Consider the following 25,172-nt stretch of genomic DNA (forward strand, 5'->3'; position numbering starts at 1 on the left):
CTCCTATAGACCCATACATTCATGCAGACCTTCTCTCATACACAAGCTCTCTCATATGCTCACATACTCACACCCACACATGCGCCCTCTCAGACTTATACCCCTTTACACTCACACAAATACACACAAGTTTGTGGGGTGAATTATATTTTAGAATTATATTTTATTTTGCTCGTAATCCATGTAAGATTCTGAAAATCTTATAGAATCATGGATGTAGGTTTGCTTGCTGAGCTTGAAGGTTTCATCACCCGACTAGGTAACATCTTCAGTCGGGCTCAGGCGAAGCACTGCTGAAAATTCCTGCTTTCTATTTATATGTTTGGGTTTCTTTGGGTTGGTGATGTCATGTCCTGTGGTGAAGTCACTTCCTGTTCCTTTTCTCAGGGGGTGGTGGATGAGGGTGTTTGTTGATAGAGTTCCATGCTTCTAGGAATTCTCATGCATGTCTTTGTTTGGCTTGTCCTAGGGTGGATGTGTTGTCCCAGTCAAAGTGGTGACCTTGTTCATCCATATGTAAGAATACTAGTGAGAGAGGGTCATGTCTTTTTGTGGCTAGTTGGTGTTCATGTATCCTAGTTGCTAGTTTTTTGCCTGTTTATCCAATATAGTATTTGTTACAGTCCTTGCACGGTATTTTGTAAATGACATTAGTTTTGCTTGTTGTCTGTATAGGGTCTTTCAAGTTCATTAGCTGCTGTTTTAGTGTGTTGATGGGTTTGTGGGCTACCATGATGCCAAGGGGTCTGAGTCAAACTACTCAGACACTCACGAGAATTCCTAGAAGCATGACATTCCAACCGGGACTCTAACAACACCCATATCAAGTTAGACCCCATCTACCACACACTGATAAAAGGAACAGGAAGTGACTTCACCACAGGAAATGACATCACCAAGCCAAAGAAACCCAAACACATAAATAAAAAGCAGGAATTTTCAGCAGTGCTTCGACTGAAGATGTGACGAAACATCTGGAAATAAACCTTCAAGCTCAGTGAGCAAACCTACATCCACCTGATGCTACAAATCTTCTCAAAACTCGCTAAGAAATAGAATCAGTCTGAACATTGTTAACAATCACCCAACACCAGGTTATATTCCAACAGGTTTATTTGGAAGCTCACCTGATGAAGGAGCGGCACTCTGAAAGCTAGCGCTTCCAAATAAACCTGTTGGACTATAACCTAGGGTTGTGTGATTTTTAACTTCGTCTACCCCAGTCCAACACTGGCACCTCCAGGTCAGTCTGAACATTGGGGCACAGACAGCCTCACACAGGGCACCTCACACCTTCAATGCATTACTGAAACAGCATGGCACCTATTAGATTAGATTACATTACATTACATTACAGTGTGGAAACAGGCCCTTCGGCCCAACAAGTCCACACCGACCCGCCGAAGCGAAACCCACCCATACCCCTACATTTACCCCTTACCTAACACTACGGGCAATTTAGCATGGCCAATTCACCTGACCCTGCACATCTTTGGACTGTGGAGTATTGTTAAAGTTCACTTGAGAATGTAACTAAAAATCAGTTCTGGAATTTACATATGACAGAATTGAGACCAACATGGTCATTCTAAACAATGAAAGACTTGACAAACAATCTAGGTCTTTTTCAATATATAATTTTAGTTGCATCACACAGTAAACCTTTGCTATAAATTCTGTGTTTTACAATCTTATACTCATCAACCACCTGATGAAGGAGCAGAGCTCCGAAAGTTAGTGCTTCCAAATAAACCTATTGGACTATAACCTGGTGTTGTGTGATTTTTAACTTGGAATGAGAAGCTTAGTTTAGAATCAAACAGGACATCAAAGCTTAAAGCTGTCTGAGAAATCAGTCTAGAAATGGAATGACACCCAAATTAGGCTGGCAGGAATATGGAGTGTACAATAGAGATTCATAAATCTAGAATGCAGGGGAGGTTGTTCAGAGTGTAACATAAACAAAATCATTTGGGTAGTTCAGGTTAATGTTGAAGTTGCTTTTTTTTTCAGAATCGCAAGTAAACTGACTTCTAGCTCTTGTTAAAAACCATTTATTATGCCCATATAAGGACGAATAACAGCCGACCAGGCCGCCATCACGATTCCTTGATGACGACAAGAATGACATTTTCAAAGCAGGTTCCTTTTCATCACGTCCGCTACATTCAGCTATAAATTAGCTAATTTCCTGGTTGCGTTTAGTGAGACATCTCGATCAGTGTTTGTTTATTGGAGCTTCCCTCATTGGTATTCCCCGACTTCAGGCAGCGGCCAGAACCGAGGGGGCTCTGTCCCGGTGACTACAGGCAGCGGCCAGGACCGAGGGGGGCTCTGTCCCGGTGACTACAGGCAGCGGCCAGGACCGAGGGGGGCTCTGTCCCGGTGACTACAGGCAGCGGCCAGGACCGAGGGGGCTCTGTCCCGGTGACTACAGGCAGCGGCCACACAGACAGAATGAAAGTCCGTGTGTATTCATCGGCGAAAAGCCCGGGCCGTCGGCCCAGTCCGGCCGGGAAAGGTAGGTGTCCCTGAGTACAGGGAGGGGAGCTGACCGGCCCGGGCTGGGTGTTGTGTCCCTGTGGGTCCCATCGGAGCTGGACACCAAATATATCACCAGGGCCCAGGGCCCAGGGCCGACCGAGTGTCTTTAATTGTTTTTTTTTAAAGCGGCACGTACCTCTTTTGTTATTTAAAGCGGTGACTCCCATTTATACACTTTCTTTAAAAAAAAGACAAACTTTTAAGTTGGCTTTGAACATAATCTTGAAGTAGAACAATCTTTTTGTTTCTTTTCAGATCCGAAGGTTCTTAAGGAGTGTGGAGTGGAGCTGAGGAATATTGGTGATTTGGTTAACTTCCGGCAGCTCATGCTGAACACCATCAAAGTCCTTCAGCTGTCTACCTGAGCTGCCCTGACACAAAATTAAAGAAGATACAACCGATGGTTATTACCGAAAATGGTTATATATTCAAAAAAAAAATCGCGGCCTGTGCTTTCTTTACCGGTTTCTGGTCTGAGCTTTCCTCCTTTTTAAGGTCTTGCGGATACAGGATGTCGTTGGGGCCCTCGGGATGATTCAAGCCTGAACATGTCAGTAACCCAGAGCGGGAACTCGGTAACGGTGGGCAAACCAAACAAAAACACACCAGAGGATTCAGTTGGACAGTGTGGTCAATAAATCATTGTGGAGGGAGGACTGGACCGCTCGGCAGAAAAAAGGTGCGAAACGTTGCAAAAATAGGAAGCAGTATGTTGCATCATACATTTGTGAAATGGCAATGGCTCAACACTATAAAGTGTAAACTTTCAATGACTTTGTGTCCCTTTTTAACAGTTGGAATTTCTACATTAATGGAAGTTTGTTAATAAAGTGGTTTTTCACGACTTGAGTGCACTTGACAATAATGAATCAAATCTAATTGTCACATGTATTTTTAGTGAGGAAATGCTTCCACTTGTCGCCATGACCCAGTGCCATTTTGAATAGTTTAATGAAAAATAATATATAGCTTCAAGATTGTGTCTGAGTCTGAATGTACAATGGTAAGATCTTTGTGGGGGAGAAGGTGGGAGAAGCTAAAAGTATTGGTTACTTATGAAATAAAATGGTTTAACCTGTATGACAGGTCTACGATGGATTTTTGAACAACTTCTGGTTTTTATGGTTTTTATTCTTGCTGAATATCTATAAAAGAGCATTTGAGAAGTGTTTGAATTTAAGTCATGCTGTGTGTAGTGTTAGTTTAATTAAATACATAATTGTTTTGATTTAATTGTACCTACTTATGAGATAAACATGTTGTAAAATGTTTTTAATGGATTCACTGGGTCTCCAGTTTAAAAAAAACTATTATGTAAGCTTATCATGTATGTCTAACAATTCTAAGTGTTTTATACTGTAATTCTTGGCAAATTGCATTAAATATTTTTAGTCAGCAGTCATTGTGACAACTGCTATGGTCTGATTTGTATTGTGTTTTATACCCTAGTTAGGAATTTGGTACCAGTGAGTCCATTCCATTATAATCTGTTGGCTTCAGTAAGACAAATTTTAGAGTTCAGGAACTAGACTCTGTGCTGGAACAACTGCACCAGAACTAGGTGAGATCTGTGCTGGAGGACCCTTTCAGAAACCAAGGGTAGAATAGGCCATATCAGTGCTGGAGTGACTGTGACATAATAGAGAACAGTTCTTTTGAGAAACTGGTTTTTGTTATGTGGATCTTTTGTAGGTAGCAATTCTCAGCGTCAGGCAGTTACTAGAAAGCAGTCTTCATTAACCAGATGTAAGACGTTCCAGGAGGAAGAGCAAGGGAGTTGTTCCCTACCACCTTGTCTGGAGAGCAGGATGCTGCCCCGTGACTTCAAGACCAAAACATTCACTTCTGTTTTGTCCTCCAGATATCAGTGAACCATCCCCAATTGTCACCGTTATATACTTTCTTTATCTAACTAATTAATATATTAAAGTTGCTTAACAAACTCATTATCTGAAAATTACTTAGTTACCTCATATAGGCAGTCAATGATTTCTATGTGATGAAGCTGTTTATTTGAAAGCAACAGCATAGATATGATACACGTGGGAGCCTGTGCCCCACAACCTGAGCCGCCTCCGAAATTTTAATTTTGTTTTGTTTAAGGAAATAAAAAGAAGAGCCCTGTATCGACTGCTGCTGCACACCATCCACCTCTTCTCCCTCATCCACCGTCCGGACACGTCTTGGCGTGCCCATTTGCCGCCGGGCGGTGGGGATCCCCAGTGGAGGGCTCTCTACGCGGGAGTCCTCCCCCTTTCGGGGATCTGGGGTGGAGGGTGCTGCACGCAGCAGTCCCCTGCAACCGCAGATTGCGGTGGTTCACGGACTCCCAGCCCAACTGCTTGTTCTGTGGCGCTGTGGAGTCCGTGGACCATGTATATATTGGGTGTGGGCGTTTGCACTCCCTTTTTGATTTCCTTAAAAACCTTCTCCTCTGTTTTTGGCTGCACTTCAGTCCCACGCTCCTGATCTTTGGGCACCTGGTACGGAGGAAGGAGGGCAGGTCTGAAGACCTCCTCGTGGGTCTGCTCCTGGGCCTGGCCAAACTGGCCATCAACAGGTCCAGGCAGCGGGCCGTGGAGGGGGTCGTTAGGGCCGACTGCCTGCCCCTCTTCCGCGGTTATGTTAGAGCCCGAGTGTCCTTGGAGAAGGAGCACGCGGTGTCCACCAACACCCTGGAGTTGTTCAGGGAGAGGTGGGCGCCGCAGGGAGTGGAGTGCATCATTTCTCCCTCCAATTCTATTTTGATTTAGTCCCTACCCTCCCCTTCACTGTTTTGATCACACAGCACTGCCCTTTGATGCGAAGGGCAGTGCTTGTCACTGGCCACCCGGGTGTTTTCCTATCTTCCTGGTGGTGGAAATTGAATAAAGATTGGTGCACTTTGTGTCTTTCACTGTGTCTCACACCTGCACACACACACCATGGGTGCTGGGGATAAAATAAGCACTACCGCACTTAGGCGGTAGTGTGGGGGTTAAAAAAAAAGAAAAATAAAAAGAAAAAAATATATATATATAAAAAAAAGAAAGGGAAAAAAAAATAGATATGATACATTAAACTAAATAGGCTGAGCAGGTGTATGGTTCCCTGTTTCTTCTTCTTTTTGAAAGAAGGATAAATTAAACAAGATGACAGTGATACCTGTAGTTTAATAATATTTTCCTCCAGAATAGTTCACTGCCCTAAATCAACAAATGGACAAGTGAAGTTTTAATTGAATCCCTACACTGTGGAAAGGGGCCCTTTAACCCTACAAGTCCACACCGCCCCTCCAAAGAATGTTTCACCAAACCCATTCCACTACATCTACCCCTAACCTACACATCCCTGAACACTAGGTAATTTAGCATAGGTGAATTGACTATGCTGCACATTTTTGGGCTATGGGAGGAAACCATATAGACACTGGGAGAATGTGCAAACTTTGTACACAGTCCCTGAGACCGGAATCTAATCCGGATCCCTGGTGCTGTGAGGCTGCAGTGCTAACTGCTGAGCCACCCTGCCACCCTTTAAGCTGGGGAATACTAATCTCTAAAGGTGGTGCCAGCAGTCCCTTATATAAACTAGAAGTAGGCAATTCAGCCCTTGAGTCTGCTCCGTCACTCAAGATTATGGCTGATTTGAATGTAACTCCAAATCCAAAGTCACACCCCTATCTTGATTACCTTGCAACCCCCTTGCTAAACAGGAATCTCTGCCTCTGTCTTAAGAATATTCGCAGTCTTCTTGAATCAACTAAACATATAGACTGAAGCCAGTGTGGCCTGAACTCAAGAAGCTCTTCTCAGTATAATGTTTTTTAAAAATCTCCTAAAAGGCCCATTTACAGAAATATTTCTACTCCATTTCTGGTGGACGGGACATGAACCTAGACCTCTGGACAAGAGATGGGGAATACCTCTACATTATCTATTTAGAGATGTTCTGACACCTCCAGGGCAGGTGGGGCTTGAACCTGAATCTTCTGGCCCAGAGATAGGGAAGCTAACTTCAAGCCCATTTATATTTTATAATCAACTTACTTAGAGATTTATTGCACACCTCTGCAACAGGTGGGACTTGAACCCAGAGCTTCTGATTTAGAGGTAGGGACACTATCACTGTGCCAAAGAGCCCTCAAAGACCAGTTATATGCTTTATTTCTAGGGAGCTAGTGCCTGGTGTGAGATAATCTAAGAGATATCAAAGGAATTTCTCACAGTACGGGTTTACATGAAAATATAAATAAAGATTTTAAAGTAGACTGCTCCATTTTCTGTCCAAAACGCACACTGTTTCCTGTGGCTGATGGCGTGTCAACACATAGAGATGTACAGCATGGAAACAGACCCTTCGGTCCAACCAATCCACGCCGACCAGATATCCCAACCCAATCTAGTCCCACCTGCCAGCATCCGGTCCATATCCCTCCAAACCCTTCCTATTCATATACCCATCCAAATGCCTCTTAAATGTTGCAATTGTACCAGCCTCTACCACATCCTCTGGCAGCTCATTCCACACACGTACCACCCTCTGCGTGAAAAAGTTGCTCCTTAGGTCTCTTTTATATTTTTCCCCTCTCACGCTAAACCTATGCCCTCTAGTTCTGGACTCCCTGACCCCAGGGAAAAGACTTTGTCTATTTATCCTATCCATGCCCTTCATAATTTTGTAAACCTCCATAAGGTCACCCCTCAACCTCCGACGCTCCAGGGAAAACAGCCCCAGCCTGTTCAGCCTCTCCCTATAGCTCAAATCCTCCAACTCAGGCAGCATACATATAAATCTTTTCTGAACCCTTTCAAGTTTCACAACATCTTTCCGATAGGAAGGAGACCAGAATTGCACGCAATATTCCAAGAATGGCCTAACCAATGTCCTGTACAGCCGCAACATGACCTCCCAACTTCTGTACTCAATACTCTGACCAATAAAGGAAAGCATACCAAATGCCTTCTTCAGTATCCTATCTACCTGCAACTCCACTTTCAAGGAGCTATGAACATCTATTTAACTTCTACTCAAGACAGTTTGGATATTGAGATTTTGGAGAAGATTTGTAGCTCAGGTTGTCGGTTTGCTTGCTGAGCCAGTGGGTTTGTTCTCAAGACATTTTGTCACCATGCTAGGTAACATCATCAGTGAGCCTCCAATGAAACGATGTCTTGTCCCACTTGTTATTTATCTTGGTTTATTGTGGTGGGTGATATCATATCTGGTTGTGTTTCTGAGAAGTTGGTAAATGTGGTCCAAATCTATATGTTTGTTAATGGAGTTTCAGTTTGAATGCCAGGCTTCTAGGAATTCCCTCGTGTGTCTTTGTTTGGCCTGCCCCAGGATGGATGTATTGTCCCAGTTGAACTGGTGTCCCTCTTTGTCTGTGTGTATGGATACCAGTGATAGTTGGTCATGTCTTTTGGTGGCTAATTGGTGTTCATGTATCCTGGTGGCTAGTTTCCTGCTGATTTGTTCAATATAATGTTTGGTGCACTCTTTGCAGGGTATTTTGTACATCATGTTCATTCTGTTGTTTGTGGGTACGGAGTCCTTTAACTTCATCAGTAGTTGTTTTAGTGTGGTAGTGGGTTTGTGGGCTACCATGATGCCTAGTGGTTGGAGTAGTCTGGTAATTATTTCAGAAATGTCTTTGATCTGTGGTAGGCTGACTAGATTCTCTGGGCCCGTTTAGGTCTGTTGTGCAGGAATTGATGGATTGCGCTTATTGAGTAACCATTGTTCCTGCAATATGTTGTATAGATTTGGATAGTGTTTGGGTTGGATGTCCCCACCACTAATGACCAGGATTTGAACTGGACCAGCCACAGAAATAGTGTGGCTACAGGAGCAGGTCAGAGTCAGACAGCACGGAAACAGACCCTTCGGTCCAACCAGTCTATGCCGAACATAATACCAAGCTAAACGAGTCCCATCTGCCTGCTCTTGGCCCCTATCCCACCAAACCTTTCCTATTCATGTACTTAACTGTTGTAACTGTACTTGCATTATCATTTCCTCAGGAAATTCATTCCATATGCGAACCACAGTTTGTGTTTGCCCCCATGTCTTTTTTAAAAAATATATTTTTATTGAAAAATAGGTTTTTAATATTACAACAAATACAAAACAATAGAATTCAAAACAATTCAAAGAAAGAACTTTAAAAACCCAAACCACCCTCATATACAAATGTATAAATATATATCAAAACATATTGAAAAAAACTGGAAATGTGTTGCTGGAAAAGCGCAGCAGGTCATGCAGCATCCAGGGAACAGGAGAATCGACGTTTCGGGCATAAGCCCTTCTTCAGGAAACGTCGATTCTCCTGTTCCCTGGATGCTGCCTGACCTGCTGCGCTTTTCCAGCAACACATTTCCAGCTCTGATCTCCAGCATCTGCAGACCTCACTTTCTCCTCCATATTGAAAAAAAACCCAATTAACTACTTAACTAAATAAACTATAACAACAAACTAATAAATAATAATAATATAGCTCAGCAAAACAAAACACTAACTCTCGAATATCAAGAGCATTAATTTTCACATATATTCTCAGTTCCCCCTCTCTGGATATTGGACTCGTAAAGCACAATTGTTATGACTATATAAAAGCCCTTATTAGTGTGGCAGACAAATCTGTGTCCGGGTATTCCAAATAGAGCCACCATGTCTGAGAAATTCTCAGTTTTGTGATGTACCATACTTGTAAGAAAGTCCAAGAGGCTATGCTCCATAACAATCTTACACCAGCCGATAGGCCTGAGGGATTTTCGGACACCCAACCTAGCAAGATATCCTTTCTTGCGCAGAAAGTAAGGATGTTGAAAAGTTTTTTCTTATACATATCTACAGGGAATACACTGGGCAGGCTAAGAAGAGAGATTGGGTCCTTCTCCACTCTTACACCCAAAATCCCCTCCATTGCATCTGCCACAGCGCTCCAGTATGTTTGAAATCTGCCACAGGACCAGCAATAATGGGTAAGAGTGTCCGTACTAACTTTATACTTGGGACATGTTGAAGATACTCCTGGTTTAAATTTTAACAAATGATCCGGAGCCAAATGGACCCTGTGGAGAATCTTCAACAAAAAGCCTGGGGCCTATTGCTAATTGATACCTTTTTGCGTTTTCCCAAATATCTTCCCTTGCCTCTGAGGAGACCTCAATGCCTAGTTCTTTCTCCTACACACTGCAGAGTCGATCAAACTCATCTGAGGGGCCGTCCCCCCAATTGATGATATAAAGTGCTGACAGAAAGTGTGCTCTTAGCACTGAGAACCCTCCTCTCAATGTCGGAATCAGTCAAAAGTGTAGTCTTATTTTGAATTAAATACCTAACTTGAAAGAAATGAAAGAGGTCCCTGCTAGCTAGCTCGTATTTCTGCGCTAACTGATCAAAATACATCATTGTGTCTCCCTCAAATAAATCACCCATTCAAGACACACCCCTAGCTGCCCAATATTTGAATGCTGAATTCATCATCCCCGGTTGAAAACCCGGCATACCCACCATAGGTGTAAGGAAAGATATTTTGCCAATATTGCCTTCCCTCTGCCAAATTGCCCTCCATGCTTTAACAGTTTTGATAACTATTGGGTTATGGCAATATTCCTTAACTGTCTTCATTTTGTCCAAAAACAGCAAACTAGTAAGGGGGCACTTTGCCTGAGAGGTTTCAATATCTAACCATATTGAAAAAAAGTCCCCACAAGCCAAATCACTCATCTAAGATAAAAGCGAGCCTAGTTGATAGTTTTTAATGTCTGGAAGATCCACTCCCCCAAGTCTGTGAGGCAATTGCAGTTTAGCTAATTTAATAAGGGGCCGCTTATGATGCCAAATAAAAGAGCTGAACCAGCTGGTCAATCACCTGAACATTTGCTTATCGAAAATCAGGGGGAGCATCCGTACAGGGTACAACAAACGGGGGAGAATATTAATAAGAGCTATCCGACCTAACCATAAGACCGGAAGTGCATCCCATCTTTGAAGGTCTCATTTGGTTTTGTCGAATAATTGATCAAAATTAGCTTTAAACAATTGATCAATAACTGGAGTTATGTACATCCCCAAACACATAAAACCCCCCGTGACCAATTTCATGGGAATCGAGATTCGCCCTCAAGATCTAACACATTTATATGTCCATCCAGAGGCACAGCCTCTGATTTTGCAAAATTAATCTTGGAACCTGAAAAGGTGCCAAATGAGCTGATGCATTGTATCAGGCGAGGCACCAAAACTGCTGGATTTGACAAAAAAATGAGGACATTGTCCATGTTCAACGAAATCTTATGTAATTTTGACCCCATTTCTGGAGCTGATATATTGGGATCCCTACGAATGGCCTCCACCAACGGTTCAATCACCAACGTAAAAAGCAATGGCGAAAGGGGCAGCCCAGTTGGCTGCCCCTAAAAATGCTAAAATTGCTTGATTGTATCCCATTGGTGATGACCACAGTGAAAGGATCACTAGAGAGAACATTTAACCATCTAGTAAAGGCTTTCCCCAAGCCAAACCTCTCTGGAGTGAAAAAAAGGTACAGCCACTCAACTTGGTCAAATGCCTTCTCTGCATCTAGGTAAACCACCTGTTGACACGCTTGAATTATATGAAGCAGCTTCCTAACGTTATTGAAGGATCTTCGGCCCTTTATTAAACCTGTCTGGTCCTCTTTAACAATAGTAGGTAACACAATTCCAGCCTTTATGCAAGAGTCTGAGAGAATTTTCAAGTCAACATTTCAGAGTGAAATGGGCCCATAAGAAGCACAGTCCTCCAGGACCTTCCCTTTTTTAAGTAACAAAATATTGGCCTCTCTTAGAGATGGCGGGAGACAATCATGGCTGTATGAGTTATTGAACATGTCGATCATCGGGTCTGACAATATGCTTATAAATTCCTTATAGAATTTGCTAGGAGGTCCATCAGGACTGGGCACCTTTCCACTCTGAAGATGCTTTACAGCCCCCTGCACCTCTTCTTCTGCTAAGGGGGCATTGAGAAAAGACTTCTGTTTGAGGGTCACACCCAGGAGCTCCAGATCCTTGTAAAAGGACTCTAATTTGGCCCACCCCTCCTCACAACCCTCAGATTGGTATAATTCAGAGTAAGATCTCTGGAATGCTGCATTAATCTTTTTGGAATCATGTTAGGTTCCCAGACCCTTCCTTAATCGACATAATGGCTTGAGGGCACTCCTTTTCCTGGCGAGATATGCTAGGTACTTGCCCGGTTTGTCACCATGCTCATGTAACCTTTGCGAAAGTAAGCTCCTTCTTTGCTGTCTGCGTGTGCATGGAATTCAGTGCAGACCACAGTGCTGTAATCCTCTGTAGCATGGCCAATGAGGGCCTGTCAAAGTAGGCCTTCTCGACTGTCTTCAACCGTGCTTCGAGGAGGCGTTGCTGTTTGCCCTTCTGCTGCTTCCTACTGGCAGAGTAGGAACTAACTAACCCACTGCTTTAGGCTTTGTCAGTTTCCCAAAGGACGAGCAGGTAACTAACTGAGCCTAAATTAATGAGGTAAAAACAATGACTGCAGATGCTGGAAACCAGATTCTGGATTAGTGGTGCTGGAAGAGCACAGCAGTTCAGGCAGCATCCAAGAAGCTCCTTGGATGCTGCCTGAACTGCTGTGCTCTTCCAGCACCACTAATCCAGAGCCTAAATTAATGTCTAGGAATGCCCTAAATTCCTTAGAGAAGTAGTCCACAAACTTATTATCCTGAAGGATAAAGGGATCCATTTGCCAGTGCCTCAGGCCCACTATAACATCCTTCAGCTTAACCAACAGATACACTGGAGTGTGATCAGAGATGGGAATATTATCAATTGTACAAGATGTCAACAAGTCCAGGGTTGCCACAGGGGTCAGAAAAAAATCAATCCTTGTATGACATCTGTGCGGATTGGAGAAAAACATAAAATTCCTGTCTGTAGGGTGGAGACGCCTCCAGACGTCCACCAACCCTAACTCCACACACAGATCCACTAACTATTTAGTTTGTACAGAGGGTATCGAGGGGCCTTTGGGAACCTGTCTACCATGAGATCCATAAGACAATTAAAATCTCCCCCTCTAATGATATGTCCGAACTCAAGACTGATCAATTTAGAAAACACATCTCCCAGAAATTTGAGGAGATGGGCTGAAGGGCAGTAAACATTTAAAACAGCATATTCTTCCCCATTTATCAGGGCGTTGAGGATTACAAACCTCCCGTGTGTGTCTTTAACACACTTTAGTAACTTAAATGGAAGATTCTTCCTAACCAATATAGCCACTCTCCTACTTCTGGTATTAAAAGATGAAAAGTAAACCCGATCAAAGCCATTCTACTGTAGTTTCAAATGTTCCCTATCATCCAAGTGTGTCTCCTGTACTAAAGCAATATCTACCTCTTCCTTTCTAAGACTCGAGAGTATTTTTTACCTCTTAATTGGTAAGTGACTCCCCTTGATGTTCCAGGTACACCATTTAATCAAGTCATTATCCTTAACCTCTGCAGTAATATTTAGAGTCCAGAGAGGAGGAACTTGAATTACAAATCGCCACGCCTTAATGTCACAAGATCCATTGAGTATAAAAACTACATAAATTAAAACCACTACAGTTAACAAACCTACAAAGCTATCAAAGACTATAATCAACAACAAAAACCAAAAAGCAAACTAACATATAAAGTGCCAATGGCACTGAACAGGGGAACTCAACCCCTGCCCAAAGGGGCATCTACGCATCCTAAAATCCAATTTCCTATCCCTCTGCCAATACTGCAGCCAGGGCATTTAAATACCTGACCCGGGCATAAACTGCCCATAAGTAGGCATCTAGCCATCACAATGCTTTTCTCTCCTCCTAGCTACAGCTTCACCACAAACACAAGCAGAAAAGAAAGAAAATACACCATGAAATAACAATGTGAACAAAGAAATTTTGAAAGGAAGGAAAGATAAGTACCCCACCCATCCTTTGGTATAACTTAACTTAGAAATTGAAAGTACACATACCAACTGCCCCTGAACATAGTTTAGTCCAGGTTATTACCAATAAAAAAAAGGGAAGGAAAGTCCCAGCCGAACTTCCTCTTTTTTTAAAGAAAAGCAGAGACATATACTCAAACAACATTACTATTTGTACATACTAAATTGTTCAGATTAAGTTAATTTGTCCACAAAGTCTCTTGGCTTCTCCAACGTGTCAAAGAGATATACAGATCTATCTAAGATGATCTGAAGCACCGTCAGATACCTCAGACAGTACAGGATCCCAAGCTCCCTCAGTCTTTTCTTGATGCCATCATAGGATTTTCTTTTCCGGATCACCGCCGCTGAGAAGTCCTAGAAGAACATGATCATAGAGCCCTCATAAACTAGGGCCTTTGGTTCCTGCCCCTGGATTCTGGAACATTCCACGATTCTCTCCTTATCTCTATAGTGATGAAACCGCACCAAGATAGGACGAGGATGTCGATGCAGACCTGACCTCCGCTCCGTGACCCAGTGAGCCCTCTCAATCTTAAAGCCTCTCATTTCAGCCTCTAAGTTAAGGAATTTTGGCAACCAATCCTCAATAAATTCCACTGGCCACTCACCTTCCTTAACATCCGGCAGATGATCCGAATATTTTTTCTCCTTTTTGCAAGGTTTGTGAAGGTTTTCTCCTGCCCTTGTTCTCGAGGCCATCGACCTGGTCAAGCAAATTACGGACCTACGTCTCCAGTGCCTGGATCCTATCCTGGGAAGAATTGGTATCAGCTTCCACCACTGTGATTCTGTGTTCTACCTCATCCGTCCTTTTCTCCACATCTTCCAGCTGCTGTTCATGCTTCTGCAGCATGTTAGATATCAGGGCCAGCTTTTCCTCTACTTGCTTGTCCAACATTTAGCGAGATTTTGTGAGCACCTTTACCAGGGCCTAACAGGAAATCGAGTCTGAGGATCCTGTAGGCTGGGCCGCAGACCTGGTCTCGGATATACCTGTTCCCTTCTTTGGCATTCCTAGACGGCGAAAACTGAGGTAAGTTGCTCTCTGACAGTTTCCTGGGACTCCATGACCTTTCCAGAGTCCCAGGATATCATGGTGGTCCGGGTTGAGCAGATTAGGACTTTGTCCCCCTTGTGATGCGGTGCGGAGATCTGCAATGTGATCTTCCTAGATCGTCGCCATTTTGATTCCCCCCCGTGTGTGTCTTTTTAAAATCTCTCTCCTCTCACCTTAATAGTACGCCCTGTAATCTTGAAATCCCACATTCGAGGGAAAGATACCTACTGTCTATACCCCTCATATCTACTAACTCTCCAAAGCTGTCCATCATCTACATGGCACAAGCCAGGTGTGTGATCAAATCCTCTCAATTTGCCTGATGGGTACAGCTACAATAACATTCAAGAAGCTTCAAGGAGAAAACAGTCTGCTTGACTGGCACTCTATCCATTACCTTAAACATTCACTCCCTTGAACACCATTGTAGAGCATTCCATCTACAAGGTGCACTGTAGTAACTCAGCAAGGCTCCTAACATAGCACCTTCCAAATCGGTGGCTTCTATAAACCAAAAAGATAAATACAGCAGATGCATGGGCACGCCACCAACTGTAAAGTTACCCTTCAAGCCATGCACTGCCCTAACTCGGAAAACAAAATCAAAGTTCTGGAGAAACTCACTAGATCTGCCGGCATTTGTGAAGAGAGAAACTGAGTTCACGTTTTGAGGCCAAAGACTCTTCTTTGGAACTGACTTCACTGGTGCTAGGTCTAAATTCTGGATCTCCCTTCCTACCAGTATTGTGGGTGTATCTATATCTCAACGGTGATGTTTCAAGAAGGTAGCTTACCACCATTTTATCCAGAGTAATTACGATGAGCAATACATATTGGCCTTGCCAGTGATTCCAGAATCTTGTGAATGAATATAAAAAAAAGTGTCGTGAGATCGCAAGTCAGGCTGGCAGAGACTTTGGTGACCAATGCTGCCAAGCAGACTGTTATATAAACTTTCTTAATAAGACTGAATAAGATTTCATAAAAGCAAAATTAAGCTGGAAATCTGAAATAAAAACAGAAAATGTTGAAAACAATTAGCAAACTAAGTAGCATCTGTGAAAAAAAACAAAGTTAACATTTCAGATCAAAGACCTTTCACCAAGAGTCTGATTCCAATCTTTTGCACATTCTCTATTCCCCTCAATACTCCTCCTTTTCAAATAAGTACCGAATTTAGTGAACTTGTATTGAATCTGCGCTACAAGTCGTCGGAAACAGTGAAATGATTTACAATATTGTATGCAAATTTCAGGAACTTCAGTTTTGAGAGTAGCTTGAAGAATCTGGTTGCTCTCCTTGGAAAAGAGTAGGTTTATAGGGAATTTGATAGTTGTTTTGAAAATGATAAGGCATCTAAGCAGACAGAATAGAGAGCTACAGTCATGAATCAGAGCAGATTTATGGTGATTGGCAAAAGGCAGAAAGGTTATATATAGACAAACATATGCAGTGAGTGGTTTGAATCAGACGTGTATAGCCTGACAGTGTGAAGGACATAGATTCCATTAAGGGTTTTAATGGAGAATTTCATAGTTACCTGAAGCACAAAAATTGTTGAACTATGGGAAAAAGTTGGGGCAGTAGTACTAAGTAAGTTGCTCCTGTGGAGAACCAGCATGGACATGACTGGCTGAATGTAATAACCACATTATGATTCCATAATGTGTCTTTGTTTTTGGCAATATCTTTGCAACATCAAGTATTGCACTGCTACATCTAGAATTGCCAGCTAGAATTTGTTAAAAATGAGACATATTTAATAACTTTTACAAAGGGGGAGCTACTTGAGCACATTTTGCTATTAAACTAGATCATGGCTGAACTGTTTCTTCATTTATCCTTAGTTTTGAATGTTTTAATTGAACACAAGAGCATTATTTCTCTGTTCTATGAAGAAATGCTTTCTGACATCATTGCTAAATTGTTTAGCTCTAATTTTCAGACTCTTTGTAGAGGACTCCTCCTAAGAGGAAACTGTTTCTCTTTATCTTTCCTGTCAAATCTAATATTAAACACCCTATGTAATCATACAGTCATACAGCACGGAGAAAAATCCTTCGATCCAATTTAATTCTTTTATTCTAAAAATCAAATTCTTCCCATCTCTGATTTCTCTTCTGTGAATCACCCCTTCACTTTCCAGTTCCCCTCTTTTCCAGTGTTGGTTTTTTTTTCCCCTTTACCCTGTCTCAGGTGGCCTCCCTGCTCTCAGGTACTGGCATGAAAATACAGGCAAGGACACTAAGCTGCTCTGATCCTAACCTTGATATGGTCCATACAATAACATTAATTTGCAAGTAACATTTCATTTTTACCACGTGAGCATGTGTCTTGTGAGTACATATCACACGATCAAGTTTCTAAGAATGCCCTCCACAGTGTTGGTAACCATAGTTTGGATCTGGACTTCCACATATAATGTGAATTAACTGCTGACTCTTTAAATTTGCTGAGCCAGTGAACACAATTCTCACTACATTTCTCAATGTGATTTCAGGCAATCAATGTTTACTGTTTCTAAGAAACTACAGAGGAACCTCGATTATCCGAATATTAATTATCCAAATTTCAGATTATCTGAAGGAAATCTCAAGGTCCTAATAGAAACAGTACATCAAAAAGCTGTTTTAACCCTGATCGTGCCTTTTGTTTACAGACACGATGATTAAAAACAAGTCAGCTCACTCAAATGCTGCCGAGAACAGCCCTGGACAGTCCAGGCACCATGTCCAAATGACTGACCGTCCACCCTCTCTCTCTCTCCCCCCCACACTTTCCCTGGAGTTCTACATAGGAGTGAACCCTAAACCCCCCTTCCCCAGATAATTTCCCCAACATCGTCCTGTACAGGGCAAAGATGGAACCTGTCAAAAAATTGCAGTAAAAGGATGTGTGTGCGCGCTATTTGGAGACTCACCTCACAAAGGTAGCAGCAGTCTTATTGTTGGTGTACAGTCCAGCTGTCCCGGGGTGGAGGGGGGACCTGACAGGGGGTGGGGTGGACGCGGGTGGTGCGCGTTGGGTGGGGTGGACGGAGGTGCGGGGTTGGGGGGATGGACAGGATTGGTGGACAGAGTTGGGGCAGGCAGACGGAGTTGGGGAACGAGCAAGGGGCGGATGGGGTTGGGGACACAGGTGGATGGGGTTGGGGACACGGGCGGGCGGGGTGACGAACGGGATTGGGGGCAGGTGGGGACGGATGGAGTTTGGGGTGGGTTGGGGGTGGATGGGTTTGGGGTGCAGGCGGGAGGGAGTGGATGGAGTTGGGGGGGCGAGGGGCGGATGGGGTAGGGGGCGCGGTGGGGCTCACGTGTGGTGTTCTGCTGCCTAGTCTCCTGAATGGGGAGGGGGACTTCACAGAAAACCCCGAGCCCCAGAGGAAATTAATTAACCGAATAATCAATTATCCAAACGAAATAGTGCCCACCCATCTTGTTTGGATAATCGAGGTTCCTCTGTATACTGTAACATTAGATCTGATTTATCTTACTTTATTGCATTTAAAGTGAAGTACTTTGTACAATATGTGTTCTGTGTGAATTTGTATCATTATGACATTATGCTTAAATAACAGCCACATCAATTTCAATTTATGAACATGTGACCAAATATAAATGCCTATTTAATTTTGGAATAAACTGAAATTTCTCATTGCATCTGAATGCCTGATATTCTTTGCAGCAACTCACTGAATGTACTTCAAGAGCATTTCTCTCCCCACTGACCATTACCACCAAAATGGACAAGTTTATGAAGGTGAATGTAACTTCTGAAGTCCCCTCAAGGTCTGGTCCATTTTTGACGTAGGGTGGCACAGTGGTTAGCACTGCTGCCTCACAGCACCGGGGTCCCAGGTTCAATTCCAGCCTCGGTGATTGTCTGTGTGGAGTTTGCACATTCTCCCTGAGTCTGCGTGGGTTTCCTCCGGGTGCTCCGGTTTCCTCCCACTGTCCAAAAGTGTGCAGGTCAGGTGAATTGGCCATGCTAAATTGCCCATAGTGTTAGGTGCATTAGTCAGAGGGAAATGGGTCTGGGTGGGTCACTCATCGGAGGGTCAGTGTGGACTGGTTGGGCCAAAGGGCCTGTTTCCACACTGCAGGGAATCTAATCTAATCTAATCATATGTTCTATCTTTGTTGCTGGGCCAAAAGATGTGCAGGATGGGTGAATTGTCCCGTGCTAAACTGTCTGTTGTGTCCATGGCATGTGTCGGCTAAATGGGTTAGCCATGGTAAATGCGAGGTTGCGTGGATATGGTAAGGGACTGGGTCTGGATAGGATGCTGTGCAGAGGGTCAATGCAGATTTGACGGGGAAATGGCCTCTTTCCACACAGTAGGGATTCTATCATTCTAATTGCTGGGAAACCATCCCTCTTCTGTGCTGTGTCAAATAATCTGTAACCATTGTGTTTACATTCCTATTATAATTTCTTCTGTTTGACTCATTTGTTCAGTTTAGTTTTAGTAATCTGATTGCTTTTTGGTATGATACTAGGCCAGTCGTCCTGAGAGCTGAACTAATAATAGCCATGAGTTCTTAATCCCAATATAGCAGTTGGGAAATTAAATTAAATCAATTAAATAATTTTGGAATAAAAAAACTTGTATCAGTAGTAGTGACCGTGAAACAACAGTTTGTCATAAACACCGTCTGGATCACTGGTGTCTTTTATTGATCCTAACCAGGCTGACCCATTTGATGGCTCAAAACTATCCTTTGTAATTCCCTGGCTGAGTCCTTCACCGGTAATTAAGAAGACAGCTCAATGCTATCTTCTCAACGGAATCCCGAATGGACAGGAGACAGCCACACACATCCTATGAATTACTTAGAATAACTTCATCACTCAAAAATAGCTACCTATCAATTTATTTTGGATCATTTATATTTTGAGTGCCTCAGTTTTTTTCTTGAATATTCACACAATCCCACAGACACATACGCCACTTAGTTTATCTCGGCAAATGTTGCTGACCAAACCGATGGCCAAATCGGATGAAAAGTCATTGAGCCAATAAATTCACACAGCTATTGCGTGACTTGCTGCGATTCCCCAGCTTCCTGTTTTTGTTTCACGGTGGGCGGTTTCCAGGTGTCTTATGACAACGTCGCTCCCTCCTGGGAGATGTTGAGAAGCAGTGGAATTCCCGGAAATGTCGCTTGCTAAGGTGCTTTCCCAACCACGGGGTATTCACAGAAATTGCCACATACACAACTCGTGTCCAATCAACATATTTACATAGATCGTAGCATCGATTACAAAAGCCGACTGAACTCAAACGAACCATTGACGAAAGTGAACTCTCTCGCTTCTGTTTACACAGTTCGGCTGAAGAATCTTGACTAATTTGTATCCAGAGTAAAAATTGATGAAGCCAATAAAACGGGTAAGCTTCAAAAGATCGGCGTCTCAGGATCTCCCCGCTGGTGAGTATACTGCATCCTGGAAAAAACAAGTCAAATATTGCATATGTGCAGTTTACGATGCTAATATTGCCAACAGTAGTCATCATTCGGAGATGCCGGTGTTGGACTGGGGTGTACAAAGTTAAAAATCACACAACACCAGGTTATAGTCCAACAGGTTTAATTGGAAGCACTAGCTTTCAGAGCGACAATTCGGTGCTTCCAATTAAACCTGTTGGACTATAACCTGGTGTTGTGTGATTTTTAATATTGCCAACAGCAGCCAGACCTTTACCATGCTTTTCACATTCTATGTTGGTGAGGTTTCTGCTGAGACTTAAGTTTCTATTACCAGTCAGACGCGCTTAGTATAATTGCCATCGAACATATTGTGTAAACATGTATTTATTTTATTGCACTTTCCGTGATGACTAACTTCTACAGTTTGTTTCCAAAGAGTCATAAGGATGAAGGTAGGATAGCATGTCAATACAATACTCTGTTATTTCCTAAAGACCAGGAATCCAAACTGATAGATGGAGTTTTCTCTCACACTCGCAATTTGTTTATTGAGGGACCTATTTGAAACGCGCCTTTGAATATTTTCACGCAATGAAACACTTTCAGTGCGGATCGCTGTTAAATTTGGATAATCTGAAATTTGTTCCTAATGAGGATGTAAAACTGCTTAAAATGTGAAGCAATCGGCACTGATGCAGAAACGGGAGTTAAAATAGAGCAACAGCAGAGTGGAAGTTTCATTCTGCATATAGTCTGCCTTATTGATACGAATAATGTGGAGTGAGTAGAAAATTACATTCTTGATCAGTTGGGAAAGCAACGGTTGGAGGAAAAGTGCAGGAAAGTGGACTGTGATGTCGGATTAATCGTGAACCTATTGAATGGCTGGAGTAAGCTCATGAGCCAAAGGGCTGACTCTTGCTCCTATTTCTTACCGTCTTATTATGGTCTGAAAAAATGCAAGTCTTCAGTACTGTATTCCCTAACTCTAACTAACATAAAACAAAAATACTTAATTTAGAAGCAGATTAAGTTGATAAAAGTAACAATGATTTGTTTATTTTAGATTCAAAAGTCATAAAGGAGCTGGCACAAGAGGTGAGGAAAATTGGAGACTTCCTGCACATGAGATATATACTACTCAAGTCTCTCCAAGCTGAACAGAACTCCAGGAAAAAAATGTCAAGCAATCAAGAAAATTGAAACATTTAACAGATTATTTTATTTCCAAGTTTTTGGAAAGCAGTAACAGATGGAAGTCATTCTTGGAGGACGAGAGAATGACAGGCTCAGATTCCTGGTACTTTCAACCATGTGACTGAAAGGAGCAGGGGAGATACAGCTTCAGTGAACTAATGCTCCCCTGTTAGGCTCCAAGGAAAATAAAACAAAACAGAGCCACAAAAATTACTTTGAATAAAGGCACAATTTTACAATTTCTTGAATAGACTCTAAAGTTGAGTGAACTTCTGCCATTGTTGGGAGCAGACAAACTAAATTGTGTGGACATTATGTAAAGTACTTTATTAACTCAAGAATTTGTAACAACAAAAAGAAATACTTGGTAAAGTTAATAAAATTGAGAGTTGAAAGAAATGAATATTTTTATGTTGGAATATACTTTGAAATTTTTAATCCATATACTGCATTGTTTCATGTTTCAATTAACGTGACTTTTTTGTAAACTAATTTAAATCACTGTTACTATAATCTGGTGATTGTTGTTGTTGGTACAAAGTTGTTTTCATAACCTTCACACTGTTAATGTATTAACTTACCTAACAAATAAAGTCTACAATTCCTTCATGTCACACTCTGTACTATTGTACTATCAACATATAGGGGAATTATATGCACTTTTTAAAAAAATCAAGGACTACTTCTAAATTCCAACTGTGTGTTCTCTTTCACGGCATCTACCTGGGAAATCTTTCTGGACTTGATCAATTGAAACACTGCATCCATGACTACCATCCAATTCGGGATGATAGCTATATCCTGTGGCTACAATCCAAACAGGCAGCCCACAGTCTTAGAAGAGTAGACGAATATCACTGCTCCTGTATCAGGAAGTAGGGTTGAGCAAACTGATGCAGCTGTGAATTGATAAGTTTCTGGGTTCTGATGCACTTCATCCTACTGTCTTAAAAGAGATTGCTAATGAGGTAAGAGATGCAATCATGTTACTTTTCCAAAATCCTTTAGGTTTTGGAAATGTTCCATCAGATTAGAAAATATGAACTTCTGGTAAAGAAGTGAGAGAGGCAAGAAACTATAGGTCAGTTGGTTTCACATCTTTTGCAGAAAGGTGTTAGAATCGATTATTCAGAAGGTTGCATTTGGGAACTTGGAAAACTCAAGGTGATCATGAAGATTCACAAAGGTTTTGTAAAAGAGAAAATCATTTAACTAGCTTATTGTAATTCTCTGAAGGAGTAATGTCACTGTGGATATAGGGGAGCCTGTTGGCTTCCAGAAAGCATTTGACATGTTGCCACATTTAGGTTTCTTTCTTATTTATTAATGGACCTCGGCTTTGCTCTCTAGAGCAGCATTTATTGCCCATCCTTGTTGTCCTTGAGATGCTGGTACTGAGTTGCCTTTTTGAACTACTGTAGCTCATTTGCTGTAGGTACAGCTACATGCTGCCATAAAGTCAGGAAGACTTAACAGGCCATTTCAGAGGGTCTCAAGAATCAACATCATTCTTTGGGTTTCCTCCCATTCAAGGCACTAATGGACCAGATGAGATTTTGTGAAAAAATATTTTTTGCATTGTTTTGTGGCTCATACTAGTCTTCAATTCCAGATTTATTTAATCAATTGAATTTAAATTAATTCAAATTCCCCATTCCCCAGTGCTAAAGGTAGGTACATTACCACTGCACTACAACAGAGTCCTCAGCATCCCCTATTTTTCTCAACCTGTTCACAGATGTTATTACACACATCCTGGAGCAGGTGGAACTTGAACCTCGGCTTCTTGGTGCAGGGATCGGGACACTACTATTGCGCCATAACAGGGCGTTCAGCATTTCCCCGCCACCAGTAAACCACTCTGACCTGGTACAGGGCTGTACGTCTTTTCTGCTTATTTAGCTAACATCTAAATTGTTGCTTTATAAACGGCTACAAAATTACCCATAATTTCGGCTTTTCTTGGGTAAAGTGCAACACTGAGACTAAATCTTTGATCTCTTCGCTCCATTAGCTTTCATCGAAGCTTCTTTTGCTCCTCTATTTATGGTCACTTTTAAAATTCTGACAAAAATTTATTGAACTTTGCTCACATTTCCCGGTGTACGAGTTCCATTTACCGCGTTTCTTTTCCGATGTGTGAAAAGTACCACACATTTCGCAAATTGTGTTTTAGAATATACGTCAGCATATCTGGAGTGACGAAGCCCGAATCTACACACAAAAAAAGGAAAGATTTGGAGTAGATAATGTTTTCGTTCCCGGCCAAACAAAAGGAATTTCCTCCCTTTTGAAACGGCAAACCTTTTTTACGAAAAGGTCAACGTTTGCCAAAGCAAGCAATACATACCACACCCTTCCGCATCACTGGCTTTCCATATCATCGGTGCACCCAAGAAACTGAAATGGAATCAACTGGACTGGAATAGACTGGGGTGTGTAACTGAACTGGAACAAAGTGGGTTGGATTGGAACTGGAATAGGTTAACATGCAATCTAGTCCGGATCTCTCCACCCCGAAGGCTCCCTGCCTCCATTCCTGATAATTGGCTTTCGCCCGAAAAGTCGATTTTCCTGCTCCTCCGATGTTGCCTGACCTGCTGTATTTTTCCAGCACCACTCTAATCTAACCTGCAATCTACTGGATTGAACTGAGCTGAGATGAGTGGTTGGACTGAAATGGAAATGGGCTAGACTGGAATCAGCATGAGGTCTGAAGAATCAAAGAATCTCTACAGTGTGGAAAGAGGCCATTTGATCCATCGAGTCAACATGGACCCTCTCGAACGGCCAACCCCAGCTTTTTCCCGTAACCCACATTTATCTTGGCTAACTCACCTAGCCCACACATCCTTGGACACTTTACTAAGGCCAATCCGCCTAACCTGCACATCTTTGGATTGTGGGAGGAAACCCACGCAGACATAGGAAGAATGTGCAAAGTCCACACAGAGTCATCCAAAGCTGGAATCGAACCTGGATCCCTGGTGCTGTGGGCCAACAGTGCTAACCACTGAGCCACAGTGCTACCCAAGGCAGGGTTACTTGACATGAAATGTTAATACTGCTTTCTCACCACAGATGCTGCCAAACCTGCCGAGTGTCTCCAGCAATTTCTGTTTTTGTTTGGAATCATCTGGACTGGACTGGAATAGGCTAGACTGAAATGAGCTGAACTTGATTGGGCTGAGATGGGAGTCTGGACAGGAATAGGTTGGGATGGATTGACTGGGATGGGAAGTTTTGGACTAGTCTCTACTGGAATGGGCTGAGCTAATACTGAAGAGCTTCCCGGAGAGTCATTTAGAGCAGTGAGCTATATTTAACAGAGCTCAGTGTTCACAATCTACATCTGATAATCAACACTTACAGAGACTTCCATTGTGAATAAAAAGAAGATACTACCTTAAACATAGCAGCAACTCAAAAGCAAGTTTATAGTTGGTGACGAGGAAGTGTTAGTGATGAATGAGCCTCCATCCTATAACTCGTCTCACCTGTTGTGAGCATTTGGATTTCTCTTCAAATAAAGGTAAAGAATCTGAAATAAAGGAAAGAATCTGACTGGAACAGGGAAAAATAGGAAATCTATTCCATAATGCATTAGTCATAAAGACGCCAGCTTTGACTTAAGCAAAACATTAGTTTAGTGATTGGAATGAAGTTGGCTAGGTGGATCTCATTGAGTATGAGTTCCCTGTTTGTGGCTGTTAACCTGGCCAATCCGGGATCCCTGGCTGACAAATATAAACTGGAGTGTCAGAGAGTCTCGTCACTACGGACTGGCTCTGAGCTAGCTGGTCAGAGTCCATGTACTGTGCACATGTAAATAAAGGGTGACTTGGTGATGGGATTTCAGCCTCCATGGAGTTATTTCAGTTAGAAAAACAATTTTAACCTGGCAGCCTCAACTCTGACAGTACTTTTCCAGAATCACAAGGCTTGTTCTCATCACCTGCA

General features: G+C 42.4%; 3 long non-coding RNA genes across 3 annotated transcripts; 2 read left to right on the forward strand and 1 right to left on the reverse strand.

Moving 5' to 3' along the window:
- The first annotated feature begins 1,572 nt into the window (after positions 1-1,572).
- LOC148152191 (uncharacterized) lies at positions 1,573-3,946 on the forward strand. Its single transcript, XR_015757899.1, has 2 exons — positions 1,573-2,521; positions 2,800-3,946. It is a non-coding gene; the product is annotated as an uncharacterized LOC148152191 (long non-coding RNA).
- Positions 3,947-19,441: 15,495 nt separating this feature from the next.
- On the reverse strand, positions 19,442-23,632 carry LOC122548584 (uncharacterized). The gene is made up of 2 exons (XR_006311266.2): positions 23,306-23,632; positions 19,442-20,031 (listed from the first exon to the last, which is right to left on the reverse strand). It is a non-coding gene; the product is annotated as an uncharacterized LOC122548584 (long non-coding RNA).
- On the forward strand, positions 19,877-21,821 carry LOC122548576 (uncharacterized). Its single transcript, XR_006311263.2, has 2 exons — positions 19,877-20,015; positions 21,082-21,821. It is a non-coding gene; the product is annotated as an uncharacterized LOC122548576 (long non-coding RNA).
- Positions 23,633-25,172: the final 1,540 nt, after the last annotated feature.

Source organism: Chiloscyllium plagiosum, unplaced genomic scaffold, assembly GCF_037043375.1.
Source record: "Chiloscyllium plagiosum isolate Xiang-an unplaced genomic scaffold, Cpla_swu_hap1 HiC_scaffold_1, whole genome shotgun sequence".
Taxonomy (NCBI): Eukaryota; Metazoa; Chordata; class Chondrichthyes; order Orectolobiformes; family Hemiscylliidae; genus Chiloscyllium; species Chiloscyllium plagiosum.